This window comes from Schistocerca cancellata, chromosome 3, assembly GCF_023864275.1.
Source record: "Schistocerca cancellata isolate TAMUIC-IGC-003103 chromosome 3, iqSchCanc2.1, whole genome shotgun sequence".
Lineage (NCBI taxonomy): Eukaryota > Metazoa > Arthropoda > Insecta > Orthoptera > Acrididae > Schistocerca > Schistocerca cancellata.
Window position 1 is genome coordinate 768,623,253 of NC_064628.1, and position 16,257 is coordinate 768,639,509.

The window sequence follows — 16,257 nt, forward strand, 5'->3', positions numbered from 1 at the left end:
GAGAACCGATAGAGGTACTGAAGGTACCCTCCGCCACACACCGTCAGGTGGCTTGCGGAGTATGGATGTAGATGTAGATGTAGATGTAAGTGTCCTGCCAATGAAACGCAACCTTTGGCTCGCCTTCCCCACAATATTATCTATGTGGTCTTTCCAACTTAAGTTGTTCGTAATTTTAACACCCAGGTACTTAGTGGAATTGACAGCCTTGAGAATTGTACTATTTATCGAGTAATCGGATTCCAACGGATTTCTTTTGGAACTCATGAGGATCACCTCACTCTTTTCGTTATTTAGCGTCAACTGCCACCTGACACACCATACAGCAATCTTTTCTAAATCGCTTTGCAACTGATACTGGTCTTCGGATGACCTTACTAGACGGTAAATTACAGCATCATCTGCGAACAACCTAAGAGAACTGCTCAGATTGTCACCCAGGTCATTTATATAGATCAGGAACAGCAGAGGTCCCAGGACGCTTCCCTGGGGAACACCTGATATCACTTCAGTTTTACTCGATGATTTGCCGTCTGTTACTACGAACTGCGACCTTCCTGACAGGAAATCACGAATCCAGTCGCACAACTGAGACGATACCCCATAGGTCCGCAGCTTGATTAGAAGTCGCTTGTGAGGAACGGTGTCAAAAGCTTTCCGGAAATCTAGAAATACGGAATCAACTTGCGATCCCCTGTCGATAGCGGCCATTACTTCGTGCGAATAAAGAGCTAGCTGCGTTGCACAAGAACGATGTTTTCTGAAACGATGCTGATTACGTATCAATAGATCGTTCCCTTCGAGGTGATTCATAATGTTTGAATACAGTATATGCTCCAAAACCCTACCGCAAACCGACGTCAATGATATAGGTCTGTAGTTCGATGGATTACTCCTACTACCCTTCTTAAACACTGGTGCGACCTGTGCAATTTTGCAACCTGTAGGTACAGATCTATCGGTGAGCGAGCGGTTGTATATGATTGCTAAGTAGGGAGCTATTGCATCAGCGTAATCTGAAAGGAACCTAATCGGTATACAATCTGGACCTGAAGACTTGCCCGTATCAAGCGATTTGAGTTGCTTCGCAACCCCTACGGTATCTACTTCTAAGAAACTCATGCTAGCAGCTGTTCGTGTTTCAAATTCTGGAATATGCCATTCGTCTTCCCTGGTGAAGGAATTTCGGAAAACTGCGTTCAATAACTCCGCTTTAGCGGCACAGTCGTCGGTAACAGTACCATCGGCACTGCGCAGCGGAGCTATGGACTGCGTCTTACCGCTTGTGTACTTTACATACGACCAGAATTTCTTCGGATTTTCTACCAAATTTCGAGACAATGTTTCGTTGTGGAACCTCTTAAAGGCATAACAGGACACACCATTGTTTTATGTACGAGGGGTATTCAGTAAGTAATGCAACACATTTTTTTCTGAAAGTAGGTTTGTTTTATTCAGAATTCCAATACACCATGTTATTCCCCACTATTTTGGCTATAAAACCCTATTATTCAACATAGTCTCCATTCAGTGCGACTGACTGACACCTCCTTATTGGGAGGGCCTGTAAGTCCGCGTCGAACCACTCTATTGGTCGACGTCGGAGCCAACGTCTTGCTGTATCAATAACCTCCCCATCATTCACCTACTGCTCCCTGCGGAGAGCACCCTTCGTTGGGCCATACAGATGGGTCGGAATGTGCGAGGTCCGGACTACAGAGCAGATGAGGAAGAACATTCCAAAGAAATTTTGTAAGCACTTCTCGAGAGCGCAGACTTGAGTGAGGCCATGCGTTGTCATGGAGAAGGAGAAGTTTGTTAGCATTTTTGTGGCGACGAATATGCTGAAATCGTTTCTTCAATTTCCTGAAGGTATCACAATACACTACAGAGTTGATCGTTGCGCCGTGAGGGAGGACATCAAAAGAGAGTTGTGCAGCGAAGTGTTTGGTTGTGATCCGTCGATCACCTCAAATGAGAGAGTCTGCACGTTCCAACATTGCAGGAGTCATAGCAGGGTGTCGCCGACCGGGCTCGCAGGAGATGGACAGATTTGTGCGACCTTGTTGCGATGACTCCGCCCGTGACTCACCGTGCTTTTGTTCACTGTCAGGTCTTCGCAGATACTCTGCGAACGCCTATGATTATCTGTGATGCTCTGCTTTTTCCACCTACAGATATTCTGTGACAGATCTCTGCTTGTAACGAACCTCCATTACTGACGTCATTGTGATGCTACGTAAAGCGCCGCCACGTATCGAAACTTCATGACGCTATAGTGGCTGAAGCGGGAGTATTCTACAATGTCCGACAACAAACTCCATATTTTTTCAGGCGAAAGTGGTCGAGAAAAAATCTGTAGCCTTACTTATTGAGTGCCCCTCGTACTTTTATTTTCTGCCGGTGGTCGAAAATTGTTTTATCGTACAGTATTCTGCAGGCTTCTGACTGCCCTTACTGCCCTTGTCACTTGGTTCTTCACTTCCACTCTTAACTGCATATAGCTATTGATAACTGTCTTTAGATAACTGAAGCTCATCACTTGTTTAATTGCCACACCATTTAATTATAATTTACATCTTACAGATGTATTTGATATTACGACACTGTTTGATTTTAGGATGAGATTTCCAGGTTATATCGCTCAGCTGACGTACTGGGCGTTAAAAGGATGGTGACGTACCGTTCCTCAAGGCAGTGCTCTGGATTGCTACATTCTGTAGCACAAAGCTGTTATTCCGCAGGTGGTTACGTGACGAAAGCAGACTCCTGACGTAACACACCTGGCCGGAACAAGTAGACTGAAATGACAGTCATGGGATACCTCCTAATATCTAGTATGACCTCTTTTGCCTAGCGTATTGCAGCAACTCGACGTGGCTTGGACAGTAGTTGGATAGTCGTCCATAATTGCGAAACAGTTGTCGGTGCGGAATTTTGTGCACAAACTGACTTCTCGAGTATGTCCAATAAATGTTTGATGGGGTTCATATTGGGTTATCTCGGACGCCAAATCATTCCCTCGGATTGTCCAGAATGCTGAAACCAATCGCTAACAGTTGTGGCTCGGTGACATGTTTGGGAACATGAAGTCCATCAATGACTGGAAGTAGTCTCCAAGTAGCCGAACATTATCATTTCTAGTCATTGATCGGTTCAGCTGGACCAGAGGACCCAATGCGTTCCAGGTAAACATAGCCCACACCATTATGCAGCCACCAACAGCTTGCACAGTGTTATTGAGTAACTACCTGCTTGCACAGTGCCTTGTTGAAAACTTGGGTCCATGGGTTCGTGTGGTCTGCGCCACACTCGAACCCTACCATCAGCTCTTAACAACTGAAATCAGGACTCATCTGACCAGACCGCGGGTTTCCAGTCGTCTAGGGTCCAACCGATATGGTCACCAGCTCTTGAGAGGCGCTGTAGGCGATGACGTGCTGTCAGCAGACGAATTCGCGTCGGTCGTCAGCTGCCATAGCTCACTAAAGCCAAATTTCTACGCACTGTCCTAATGGATACATTCAAAGTACGTCCCCTATAGATTTATGCGGTTATTTCATGCAGTGTTGCTTGTCTGTTAGCACTGGCAACTCCACAACGACGTCGCTGCTCTCAGTCGTTAAGTGAAGGCCGTCAGCCACTGTGTTGTCAGTGGTGGGAGGTAATGCCTGGAATATGATATTCTCTGCACACTCTTGACACTGTGAATCTCGAAATATTGAATTTCCTAACGATTTCCGAAATGAAATGTGCCGTGCTTCTAGCCCAACTACCATTCCGCGTACAAAGTGTGTTAATTCCTGTCGTGCGGTCATAATTATATTGGAAACCTATTCACATGAATCACCTGAGTACAAATGACATCCCCGCCAATGCACTGCTATTTTATAAGTTGTGTAGACGATACTATCGCATCTCTATATGTGCATATCGCTGTCCCATGACGTTAGTCACCTCAGTGCACTTGTCTCAGTAGGTAGTTCATATGTTGACGCTGTACGGTAATAACCCAAATCATTAAAGTCGCCGCTTGTTTCTGCTGTAGATAGATGAAGCCTTCCCAGAATGAAATTTTCACTCTGCAGCGGAGTGTGCGCTGATTTTGAAACTTCCTTGCATTTTAAAACTGTGTGCCGGATTGAGACTCGAACTCGGGACCTTTGCCTTTCGCGGGCAAGTGCTCTACCAAGACGAGGTACTGGCGGAAGTAAAATTGTGAGGACGTGTCGTGAGTCGTGCATGGGTAGCTCGGATGGTAGAGCGCTTGCCAGTGAAAGGCAAAAGTCCCGAGTTCAAGTCTCGGTCCGCCACACAGTTTTAATCTGCCAAAGCCTTTCATTAATGTATCCACGTGTTTTGTGAGTCCAATATTTTGATGCTTGATTGGGGCACGCCTAATACTTGTTATTCAAGAAGACGTTTCCCTTGCACAATATTATATTTTTCTTAACTTTGCATAATCTTATGTATATCTTCCCTTTTCTGTAGGTCTCCAGGAATCTGTCTTATAGCATTCTAAGGGTATGCTACACAACTCAACCGGTACCTCACATGTCATCTGCGTATAAAGCGACATCAAGAATATGTATGATACTCCTCTCAATCAAAGATGTAAACCATTGGCAGTAAAGAAGTCTTTTTCATGACCCGCATCTTTCAATTCTTGAGTTGTTGTCACTTTTAACGGAAATACTTTAAATATTTCTCTAACAGCTTCATGCACGAATGGAAGTCTGATATCTTTTTCTTGTGACAACTTGCGCAGTGGTTTTGCTGGGCTTTGCTGCACCTCGTCCGAAATATCCGATAGCTTCTGTTAATTTAGTATAGGGCGCCGGCCGGGATGGCCGAGCGGTTCTAGGCGCTACAGTCTGGAACCGCGCGACCTCTACGGTCGCAGGTTCGAATCCTGCCTCGGACATGGGTGTGTGTGATGTCCTTAGGTTAGTTAGGTTTAAATAGTTCTAACTTCTAGGGGACTGATGACCTGAGAAATTAAGTCCCATAATGCTCAGAGCCATTTGAACCATTTAGTATAGGTGGTGTACACGCACATTCACCGTGTAGCAATGAACCTGTTCTGGAAATTTCTTAGTAAGTCGACGAACTGCTTTATGGTGAGGTGCAGCCGCTTCCGGGAAATTTTCAGCAAGTGACTCCTGTAGTAAATCTGCGCATTTATCGTCTTGTCGAGAAACATTTTGAACTAGAAGAGTACATTCCTCAGATGGAAGCACCATAATATAAAAAGAAATTTAACCTGTAAACATTACAAATCGCATTCAATAGCTTTAATCATCTGAAGCAAGCAGTTAAACGTTACGGAACAGTAGAAAGAGTTAAAAAAACATTAATGTTTCTATAAAAAAAAACAGTTCTACCAACTTGTGTTCTGACATCTTTGTTTCGAACTTACAATGTAATCTACATCCATGCGTCCTTAGCCCGTACCGCTGCGCACAGCGACTTTCCGAATGTACTGTTGCCCCAATGATATTCAGATAATTACACCTCAAACTGCGGTGCTCGCTTGAGGTGTGAGGCGGAGAAGAGGACGCCAGAGCGCCGACGAGTGCCTCTGTACCGCAATGCGAGCCCTCGTGAAGAATGAACGTTATGGCCGCTCCTGTGTAATTATGTGGGCGGGGAGGGGAGTCTAAGAGGGAGGTGGTTATGTTCCGCGGATATTACTGCACTCGCCCCCACGGGCCGAGCTCTGATACGCGGCTAATTTCAGGGCCCCGTGGGCAGGTTTAATCTTCGCGTGTCATCTGCTCGTAATAACGGCCTTGAGCGGCACGCTTATGCGAGTTAGACGGGCAATCCCGCGAATTCAGCCAAACCTTTACGAGTTAACGTGGCCGCGCTCCAGGAGCACTTGAAGTTTATTGTATTAAATGTAGAGCAGGGACGAAGTTAGCCCAGGTAATACAGTAGTACCCGCAAGGGGGGCGGGGGGGGGGGGGGGACGGTCGCTGGAGGGGAGACCTGCCTCACGGCTCTATATTTCAAAAGGGGAGATGGCTGCTCCTTAAATATTCATAATTCGAAGCACAAAACACGACAGAGTGCTTTGCGAATTACGTTTACCTACAAGGAACACAGGCAATTTTTCTAGAGTGGTTCTCAACATAGCGGCGAAATTTACAATGTCTTAACTACCCCAGTTGTTTATCTTTCATGAAGTTCCGTAGAATTCAGAAGAGGAGAAATTATTCGGTAAGTAACACGTAATTATTATTACTTTAACCTTTTCGACCCTGGAATCAAACCTCGTCCAGCATGATTTGCGCACTTGTTCCAATGGCGAACAACGTACACTGAAGAGTCAAAGAAATTGCTCCACCAACCAATATTGTGTAGGGCCCCCACGAGCGTTCAGAAGTGCCGGGACACGACGCGGCATGGACTCGACTAATGTCTCAAGTAGTGCTGGAGGGAACTGACACCAAGAATTCTACAGGGCTGTCTATAAATCTGTAAGAGTACGAGGGTCTGGAGATCTCTTCTGAACAGCACGTTGCAAGGCATCCCAGATATGCTCAATTATGTTCATTTCTGGGTTGTTCGGTGGGCAGCGGGAGTGTTTAAACTCAGTAGAGTGTTCCTGGAGCCGTTCTGCAGCAATTCTGGATGAATGGGGTGTCGCATTGTCCTGATGGAATTGCCGAAGTCCGTCGGAATGCACAATGGACATGAATGGATGCTGGTGGAAAGACAGAATGCTTAGTACATGTCACGTGTCACTGTCCTATCTAGACGTATCAGGGGAACCATATCACTCCAACTGCACACGCCCGACACTACTACAGAGCCTCCACCAGCATGAACAGTCCCCTGCTGAAATGCAGGGTCCATGGATTCGTGAGGTTGTCTCCATACCCCTACACGTCCATCCGCTCGATACAAAGTGAAACGAGACTCGTGCGACCAGGCAACATGTTTCCAGCCATCAACAGTCCAATGTCGGTGTGGACGGGCCCAGGAGAGGCGTAAAGCTTTGTGTCGTGCAGTCACCAAGGAGACACTAGTGGGCCTTCGGCTTCGAAAGACCATGTCGATGATACTTCGTTGAACGTTTCGCACGCTGACACATGCTGATCGCCCAACTTTGAAATCTACAACAATTTGAGGAAGGGCTGAACATCTGTCACGTTGAACGATTCTTTTCAGTCGTCGTTGGTCCCGTTCTTGCAGGATCTTTTTCCGGCTGCAGCGGTGTCGAAGACACAGATATTGTATATATCCGAGAAATAAATGAAGACGTTAGGTGTAAATCCTGCTCTAACAAGGGAAACGCATCTTTCCGTTATCACTGATGTCGTTAAAATTTATAGTAGAGGCAAGACTTTACCACAAATGACAGTGACGGAAGTGGGAGTTCCAGATAGCGAAGAAAAAAATAGAATTTTTTGGCTAGGGTCAGGACAGTCATGTGCCATTTATCTTGGCCTCTTTCCAGGCAGCGCTTGGTGTAGCGGGATGAATACGGAACAGTAATCCGGGGGTCGTGTGGTCAGGTCTCTACTTGGAAAGTTCTTTTATTTTAAATTTTTACCTTACTTAAACTGCAAAAAACTGAAATAATGTTGAATATTTTGTACTTATAAATATTTTCATAAATTTTAATATTTTCATAAATTTCTGGGAAGGAACAGTGAGGCGCACACGAAAACTTCGTATTTAAAATTACATACTTTTATTACGTTACAGTTAATGATTTACACGTGCTATCGTGATATTCATCTTAAAAACCGGTGCAGTAGTAATTTTCTGGACATCTTGCGTGCGGTATAAACGTCGCATTTTTACAGTTACATCGCTCTTTTAAGCTTTGTATAGAAAAGCAAAAGTGGTTTACATTTGTAAAAGGTACTCTCTCATCGGACAGTCTGGCAGCAGACCACGCGTAACGAAGTCCTGTAGCTTGAATTACAATCCCTTCTTGGAAAGTTATTTGCTGATTCCTCTCAGACGCTGTAAATACAATCCCTTCCCGGAAATTTATCTGCACTCGCAAATTTTCCTATGCCCTTCCTTTTGATACCTTTTATGAAAATGAGAATAAATATATTGAGCACCGTTTCGGTTAATATGCAATGTGAGTAACGTAAAAAGTGAACATTGTAAAAGAAAAAAAAGTTTATTTATGGGGACTCGACCCTACGACCCTCGGATTACCATTCGGTACCCTTGCGCCAGCCACTGCCTGGAAACCACGCTGACATGGATGGGTCATGCCGCCCCGATCCGCGGCCAAAATGCACTTTTTTCTAAATGCTTGGCCATGTGCTGGTCTCACTTCTGTTACTTTCGTTTCTGGTCAGGCTCTGTAGATACCATAAATTTGGAAGAAATGGGGAGTGGGTAGGTGCCGTTCCTGTGTGAGATGAGGTAGGAGCAGAAGAGACAGTCGTGGCGGTTCGCATCAAACCAGTCAAAGGGCTCATTATCCAACAAGTTATAATAGTGTTGTTAGCTGTAGAAGGCGGGGTAAACTACTAAGAACGCCCGTGAGCGACAAAGAGGCCAAGCATTCTGCAGTTACAGCACTGGGTGGCTATGAAGTCCAAATGTTATAACAAATTTCTGAAGTTACTTTGAATTCGCAAAGCCTGGGGATGTGCAGTGGGTCCGTGTGGAAGGAAGGCTGTAATGCTGGTCAAGGAGCAGGATTTTTCGAGAGGTTGGGCTTTCGCGCCATTTCAGACAGAGTGCGAGTTGCTCTGGTTGAATAGGCAGCGAACGGATTCCAAACAGCCGGCGCCACTTTCTCGAATCCCACTACGCTATGAGACGTCCAATTCACTTTACTTTTTGATGGGCGTAAAATACTGACAATCTATTTTCACGTTGACGAAAAGTCATAAAATAGCGATAATTCGTCCTTTGGGTGGATCTGTTATCTCGACACGCCTACGTTGCTGTTCGAGAGGGGTAAGCTATGCGCAGATACCGTATTGCAGTCAACACACACTCATGACAACCACATGCACGATATACAGGACGGGCAAAACAAAGCCGTTTCGGAAAATAATTCGTGCACCTTAATAAAGGGAACCAAGCTTACATCATCTGCCCCAGGTGTGGATGATGTTAAGTGACATGCATGAAGTATTTTCTGGGTCAGTTTTCTTTTGCCCACCATGTAGTTATGCTTAAGACACAACACTCATACTTCGCACGGAAGAGAAAGGATTGGAATTATTTGATAAAAAATTAGTGTATACACAGTAAGTATGCAGCAAGCAGGCGCAGTGGCTGGTATGTTGGCTCGGTGTGCCTCATCTGTAGGCAGCGACGTGTCCTCCGGAGGCGATCGCTGTGTTCACTACAACGAGGTCAACCTGACTCCGTTAGGGAGTCGCATCTCATAATCACGGACTCCCTACTAGAGTCAATTTGACCCCAGTTGAGTTGTCCATTCCTGATGAAGCGCCGGCAGGAGATCATCCAGGCGTCGTCTTCTAGATGCCCAGCGTCGGTGTCCACTGTTAAAAAAAAATGACAAGAAGATGTCCTGCGCTTTACACTGAGGTCACAAAAAGCCAAGAGACAGCGATATGTACATACAGGATGGTCGGAAATTCCCGTTACAGACTTCTATGACTTGTAGAGGGGAGTGTGTGGTGTCACAGCCAGACTAGGTGGTAGCCTTTAAATCGGCCGCGGTGCGCTAGCATACGTCGGACCCGCGTGTCGCCACTATCAGTGATTGCAGACCGAGCGCCGCCACACGGCAGGTCTAGAGAGACTTCCTAGCACTCGCCCAGTTGTACAGCCGACTTTGCTAGCGATGGTTCACTGACAAAATACGCTCTCATTTGCCGAGACGATAGTTAGCATAGCCTTCAGCTACGTCATTTGCTACGACCTAGCAAGGCGACATTACCAGTTACTATTGAGATTATGAATAATGTACCCTCAAGAGCGATGTTCACCATTTATGGATTAAAGTTAAGTATTCCAGCAGCTACGTACGTTTTTTGCTAAAGTCTAATTTCCTTGTCCTGTTCCAGACCTCACGCCAGCCTGCGTGAGCTAAAACGCGTGCCTTTCGGCTTCCTCTCAAAACCGGTGTTGGCTCTCCTGCCAACCCACAACAGAGTGAGTACATTGTATTTTGAGTAGGAATACATGTCCGGAAACGTCATCCAACGAGACTACAGAGTGTCAAATTTATAGGCGCGGGCGTCTGTAAACGTACGTATACGCAGGATGATTCCGTGATGATGTTACAGACTTTCTAGGATGATGGGGAACGATAAATGTATTAATTTGAAGTAAGGATCCCTGTACCGGAAACTAACGAGTCGAAAGTTATAAACGAAAACCGTTCTGATACCTCTGACAGTTCAATACATATACCGGTTCCTGTGTTGCGAATAGTGTAGGCCTGGTAACTTTCAGTGATGGTAGTGTGGACAAAAACGAGAAAAAATGTCCAATAAACGTGGACTGTCAAGTGCGTACGTTAACAGCTACGAACAATTATTCAGTAGAGGAGATGTGTTTCGCATTAGCGAAGACGATGAATGGTCATAGTTCCTCAGGTATGCAATTTAGAGCCCACGTTTATTGGACATTTTTTCTAGTTTTTGTCCACACTACCACTACTGAAAGTTACCAGGCCTACACTCGTCACAACACAAGAACCGGTACATGTATTCAACTGACAGAGGTATCAGAACGGTTTTTGTTTATAGATTTCGACTGGTTCCTTTCCGGTACAGGGATCCTTACTTCAAATTAATACATTTATCGTTCTCCATCATCCTAGAAAGTCTGTAACATCATCACGGAATCACCCCGTGTGTACGTACATTTACAGACGCCCGCGCCTATAACTTTGACACTCTCTAGTTTCGTTGGATGACGTTTCCGGACATGGGTTCCTATTCAAAATACGATGTACTCACTCCCCTCTACAAGTCCTAGAAGTCTGTAACGGGAATTTCCGACCACCCTGTATATCAGACGGCGGTAGTATCGCATACACAAGATATGAAAGGGCAGAGCATTGGCGAAGCTGTCACTTGTACTCAAGTGATTCATGTAAAAGGATTTGCGATTTGATTGTGGCCGCACGACGGGAATTAACGGACTCTGAACATGAAATGCTAGTAGGAGCTAGACGCACACGGCATTACATTTCGGAAATCGTTAAGGAATTCAATATTCCGAGAGCCACAGTGTCAAGAGTGTGCCGAGAATACCAAATTTCAGGCGTTATGTCTCTCCATGGACAACGCAGTTGGCGATGGCATTCACTTAACGACAGAGAGCAGCGGCGTTTGCGTAGAGCTGCCAGCGATAACAGACAAGCATCACAGCGTGAGCGCCAAAATTCAGCGTTTGTGGGCTGTGACAGCAGACGACCGACCCAAGCGTCTTTACTAACAGCCCGACATCGCCTGCAGTGCATCTGCTGGGCTTGTGACCACATCGGTCCGACCCTCGACGACTGGAAGACCGTGGCCTGGTCACGTGAGTCCCGATTTCAGTTGGTAAGCGTTGATGATAGGGTTCAAGTGTGGTGTAGACCCCAAAGCTATGGATGCAGGTTTTCAACATGGCACTGTGCAAGCTGGAGGGAATAACGCTGTGGGCTGAGTTTACATGAAGTGGTGGACTAGGTCCTCTAGTCCAAATGAACCGTTAATTGACTGTAAATCATTATTTTCGGCTACTTGGAGAGGATTTGTAGCCATTCATGGACTTTATGCTCCCAAACAACGAGGCGCCATGTCACTGGGTCACAACTGTTCGCGATTGCTTTGAAGAACATTCTGTACAGTTCGAAGGAATGATGTGGCCGGCCAGATCACCCGACATTAATCCCATCGTCCATTTGTGGGACATAATCGAGATGTCAGTTCGTGCACAAAATCATGCACCGGCGACACTTTCGAAATTATGGACGGCTGTAGAGGCAGCATGGCTCAACATTTCTGCGGAACTTCCAACCATTTGTTGAGTCCATGCTACGCTCAGTTTCTGCCTCACGCCGGGCCCAAGGAGGTCCGACCGATATTAGGAGCTATTCCATGACTTTTGTCACCTCAGTGTAAAGCTATGTAACAAGGAATTGCAATAAATGTTTGTAACATGTGGTTGCCGAGCGATGGTGTATGTTCACCAGTCTCCAGACAGTCCTGGAAGGCTCTAGAAATAAGTTTAAAGCGCATCCTAAAATCAACTTGACTCGATATTTCGGCGATCCATCTGTTCGCCATCTTCAGGAAAATGATGCTACTGCTGATGAGTCCCGCTGGGACTCATCAGCAGGCCATCACCAGAGAACAGTGTTTGCCTTTAAGCAGAGAGTCGATAAACAAAAAGAAATCAAGTTCACGCATAAAATTTTATACCTTGGTTAACATGTTGTAGTGACGAAGCTAACCTATTACTTATCCCTGGAACGAAACAAAGAAACAGAGTTGTAAGCGCATGATTCATCTGTGGAGTGGTACACAACCGCTTACCAGTATATCCCAACCAAGCTTGTGAGCTGAATGATTGGTCTTCACGTTATGAAAACCAGATGTTTCAGTTTGGATATGGAATCCTCAAGAAAAATTCACTCAGCTGAAGAAGTACTCTGACGAGGCGTTAAACCCTATGTTTTTTCCCTTTTTCTACAGTCTGTAGAAGACGAGGGGAGCACTTTGGTAATACCGCTGTTGAGGGTTTTCCTGGAGAGGTTCAGAGTATCGACTGAAATTTCGAAGCAAAATTCGTAAACAGATATTTGAACTTGAGTTCCCCAAGTCATCAGTCGTGAAGTCCTCCTTAGGTCTGTGTCAAAAGTCGGTTCACTGTTGAAACGAACAAAGAAAGAGAGAGAGAGAGAATGAACTTGTTCGCTATTTTTTTAAGTCTTTCATTCCAACTACGAATGGGAGAAAAGCGATTCCTTGATTCTTTTTCTTTGGGTGTGTGTGTTTTTTTTTCTTTTTTATCGAAGGAGTAACAAGCTATACAACTAGGAAATGGCTTCACTAAATTGCCGAAAAACTTGAAGATTGTAATATAGTATCGTATAAGGTTATAGCGTTAGCACGTGCTCCGAACACTTGAGAGGCATTTGGTTCGCATGCATCTCAGATCTACTTTACTAGATCTCAGTGTTCAATTTGCATCTAAAAAGTTGCGTCAGTGAGCCGATATCCAAACATCACTGAGCGACACAAATGTAAGCATGCGAGCACACTTGGGAAATTGTGTGAGGAGAACAACATGTCGCAAAATACACAAAGGTGAAGCTGATTTAATTGCTTTGATCACTAGTTGAATACTGGTGCCATAATGCAATGAAGCATAGCATTAACATAAAAGTTTATCACATACTGGGAAATAAGAGCGACTAATATTGATAAATATTGGTTTAAATGCACGACAGCCAGGTATTTGGAAAAATTTTTGTAGGTAGCTAGTTACAACTGTGAGATACTTGTAGAAGTGCATTTCTATTTACCACCAGCTCTGTATATAATATACATATACCTGATGGCAAATAAAAATACATTTCTACAAATATTTAGCACACGTTTAAATTACTTGTGGGACGAGTGGTAAATCTACAAAAACACAACAACAATTAAAGTACTACAAATACTCTCCCTCCCCCTCGTCCCTCCCCCCCCCCCCCCCAAACACACACATGGCAGCTCTAAAATTAAGTTTGTTTTCCATTCTAAGACTTTCAATAAAAAGAAAGGAAAATTCAGTGGAGAGATTTTTAAAGCTCAACGGATACATGTGGCTAGCTGATTACTACACTAAAAGAAAAAAACCCACAGACGGCAGGAGCCACTTGAATTTGCTTCTTTCCTGTCGTTAAGATTTGGAACACATTCAGTTAAACAGTGACATACTGCGATATGTACTCCGCAGATATCAGAGAATGGGGGTCCTACTGTCAGAATGTGGAGATGCACCCGATGTTTGTGCATGAGTGTGGGCCACAACATCCCAACAGATGTTTTTACAACTGGTTTCACGGTGGAAAAGAAAATACTGTTGATGCAGCAGCTGTGGGTCGGCTAGCGACAAGCGTAGAGTGTAATATCGAGTAGGAGAGACAGTCGCTGCTACAGAATCAGCAACTATATCTGGGATTGATATCGAAGACAAAGAGGATTAGTAAAAAAAAGGTCCATGTTAAAAAAACCAAATCTGAAGATCTGTTCCCTATTTGTGCCGCACAAATCAGCTATTGACCAGAAGGCAATACAGATGCGCGACAAAAACGTTTTTTTTTCTTTTTTTTTTGGCAAATACCGCCATCACGAAAGTAGAGACCTGGCTGTATCCCTTCGGTCTGGATCGCAATGTAATGAGCTTGTATCACATTTCGTCATCAACAGACGTGCGACGTTAATGCTTCGGTCAGTACAGGAAGGAGCTTTCGCTGAGAGGCACCAACCATAAGCTTTACAAACGCTACCATCGTGTTGCGGCAGACTGAAAGTTAATTCTGTTAAACCTTCCCGGCTAAGAGGCTGTGATCGTTGAGTAAATTATTCACTAACGTCTCATAAGAGTTTATAGGAGACGTTTTCAGAGGTGAAATACTGGAAACCGTGTGACAAGCTAAGACAGCCCCAGGTTTATAGGAGAATTAATCACCAGACGAACTCATTTCAATTTATTGGTTGTTCTAGGATACAGTGTACTTCATTTGTAATGTACCAATCACTTCTGCAAGGAGTGATTAAATAACACAGGGAGTAGCTATATGAGGTCTGTTGCTAAGATTAGGTTTCAAGTTAATTTTATATAATTTAGGTTAAATCCTCCTGGCATTATTCTGTTGCGCTTTGAGCAAGTTCCTGGTCACTATAGCATGTAAGCTAAGTTTAGTCAGATCGCGTTATTGCTCAGTTACCGGTCTGACTTCAAATAAAGGGCTTAGTATCATATGACCACAGACACACGTTAAAATGAAATGTCATGACCGACTTCAGAAGTACACACCGGCCGTGAAAATCGTCGCTGTATTACTGAGGTGACAGAAGTCATGGGAGAGTCCCTAATACCTTGTGGCACCTCCGTTTGCCCAGTGTAATGCAGCGACTCGACATGACATGGACTAAATAAGTCGTTGGAAGTCCCCCGCAGAAATATTGAGCCATGTTGCCTCTCTAGTTGTCCATGATTGCTAACATATTGCCGGTGCTGGATTTTGTGCATGAACTGACCTCTCTATTACGTTCCGTAAGTACTCGATGGGATTCATGTCGGGCGTTCTTGGTGGAAAAATTACTCCTACGAATTGCCCAGAATGTTCCTCAAACCAGTAGTGAGCAAGTGTGACCCGGTGACATGTTTGGGAACATGAACTCCATGAATGACTGCAAATGGTCTCCAAGTAGCCGAACGTACCCACTTCCAGTCAATGATTGGTCCAGTCTGACCAGAGGACCCAGTCTATTCCATGTAAACACAGTCCACACCATCATGGAGCCACCACCATTATGCACAGTGCCTTGTTGACAACCTGGGTCCATGGGTTCGTAGTGTCTGCGCCACTTTCGAACCCTATCAATAGTCCTTCCCAACTGAAATAGGGACTCCTGTGACCAGACGATTCCCAGACGTCTAGGGACCAATAGATATGGTCACGGGCCCGGGTTAGGCTCAAAATAGTTCAAATGGCTCTGAGCACTATGGGACTAACTTCTGAGGTCATCAGTCCCCTAGAACTTAGAACTACTTAAACCTAACCTAAGGACATCACACACATCTATGCCCGAGGCAGGATTCGAACCTGCGACAGTAGCGATCGCGCGGTTCCAGACTATAGCACCTAGAACCGCTCGGCCACACTGGCCGGCCACGGAGAGGCGCTGCAGGCGATTTAGTGCTGTTAACAAACGCACTCGCGTCAGCCGTCTGCTGCCATAGCCCAAAACACCAAACTTCGCTGCACTGACCTAATGGATACGTTCGTCTACGGCCAACATCGATTTCTGCGGTTATTTCAGGCAGTGTTGCTTGTCTGTTTGTACTGAGACCTCTACCCAAATTCCGCTGCTCTCAGTCGTTTAGTGAAGTCTGTCGGCCACTGCGATGTCCGCGATGAGAGAAAATACATGAAATTTGGCACGTTTTCGACACTCTGTGAATATTGAATACCCTAACGATTTTCGAAATGGAATATCCCATGCATCTAGCTCCAATTACCATTTCGCATTCAAAGTCCGTTAATTCGCCCCTTGCAGCCATAATCAATTCGGAAACCTTTCCGCT

General features: G+C 45.0%; 1 protein-coding gene across 4 annotated transcripts in view; it reads right to left on the reverse strand.

Annotated features, from left to right (window-relative positions):
- The window catches only part of LOC126175808 (complexin), a 747,913-nt gene that overhangs the window by 61,788 nt on the left and 669,868 nt on the right, over window positions 1-16,257 (reverse strand). The window lies entirely within an intron of this gene.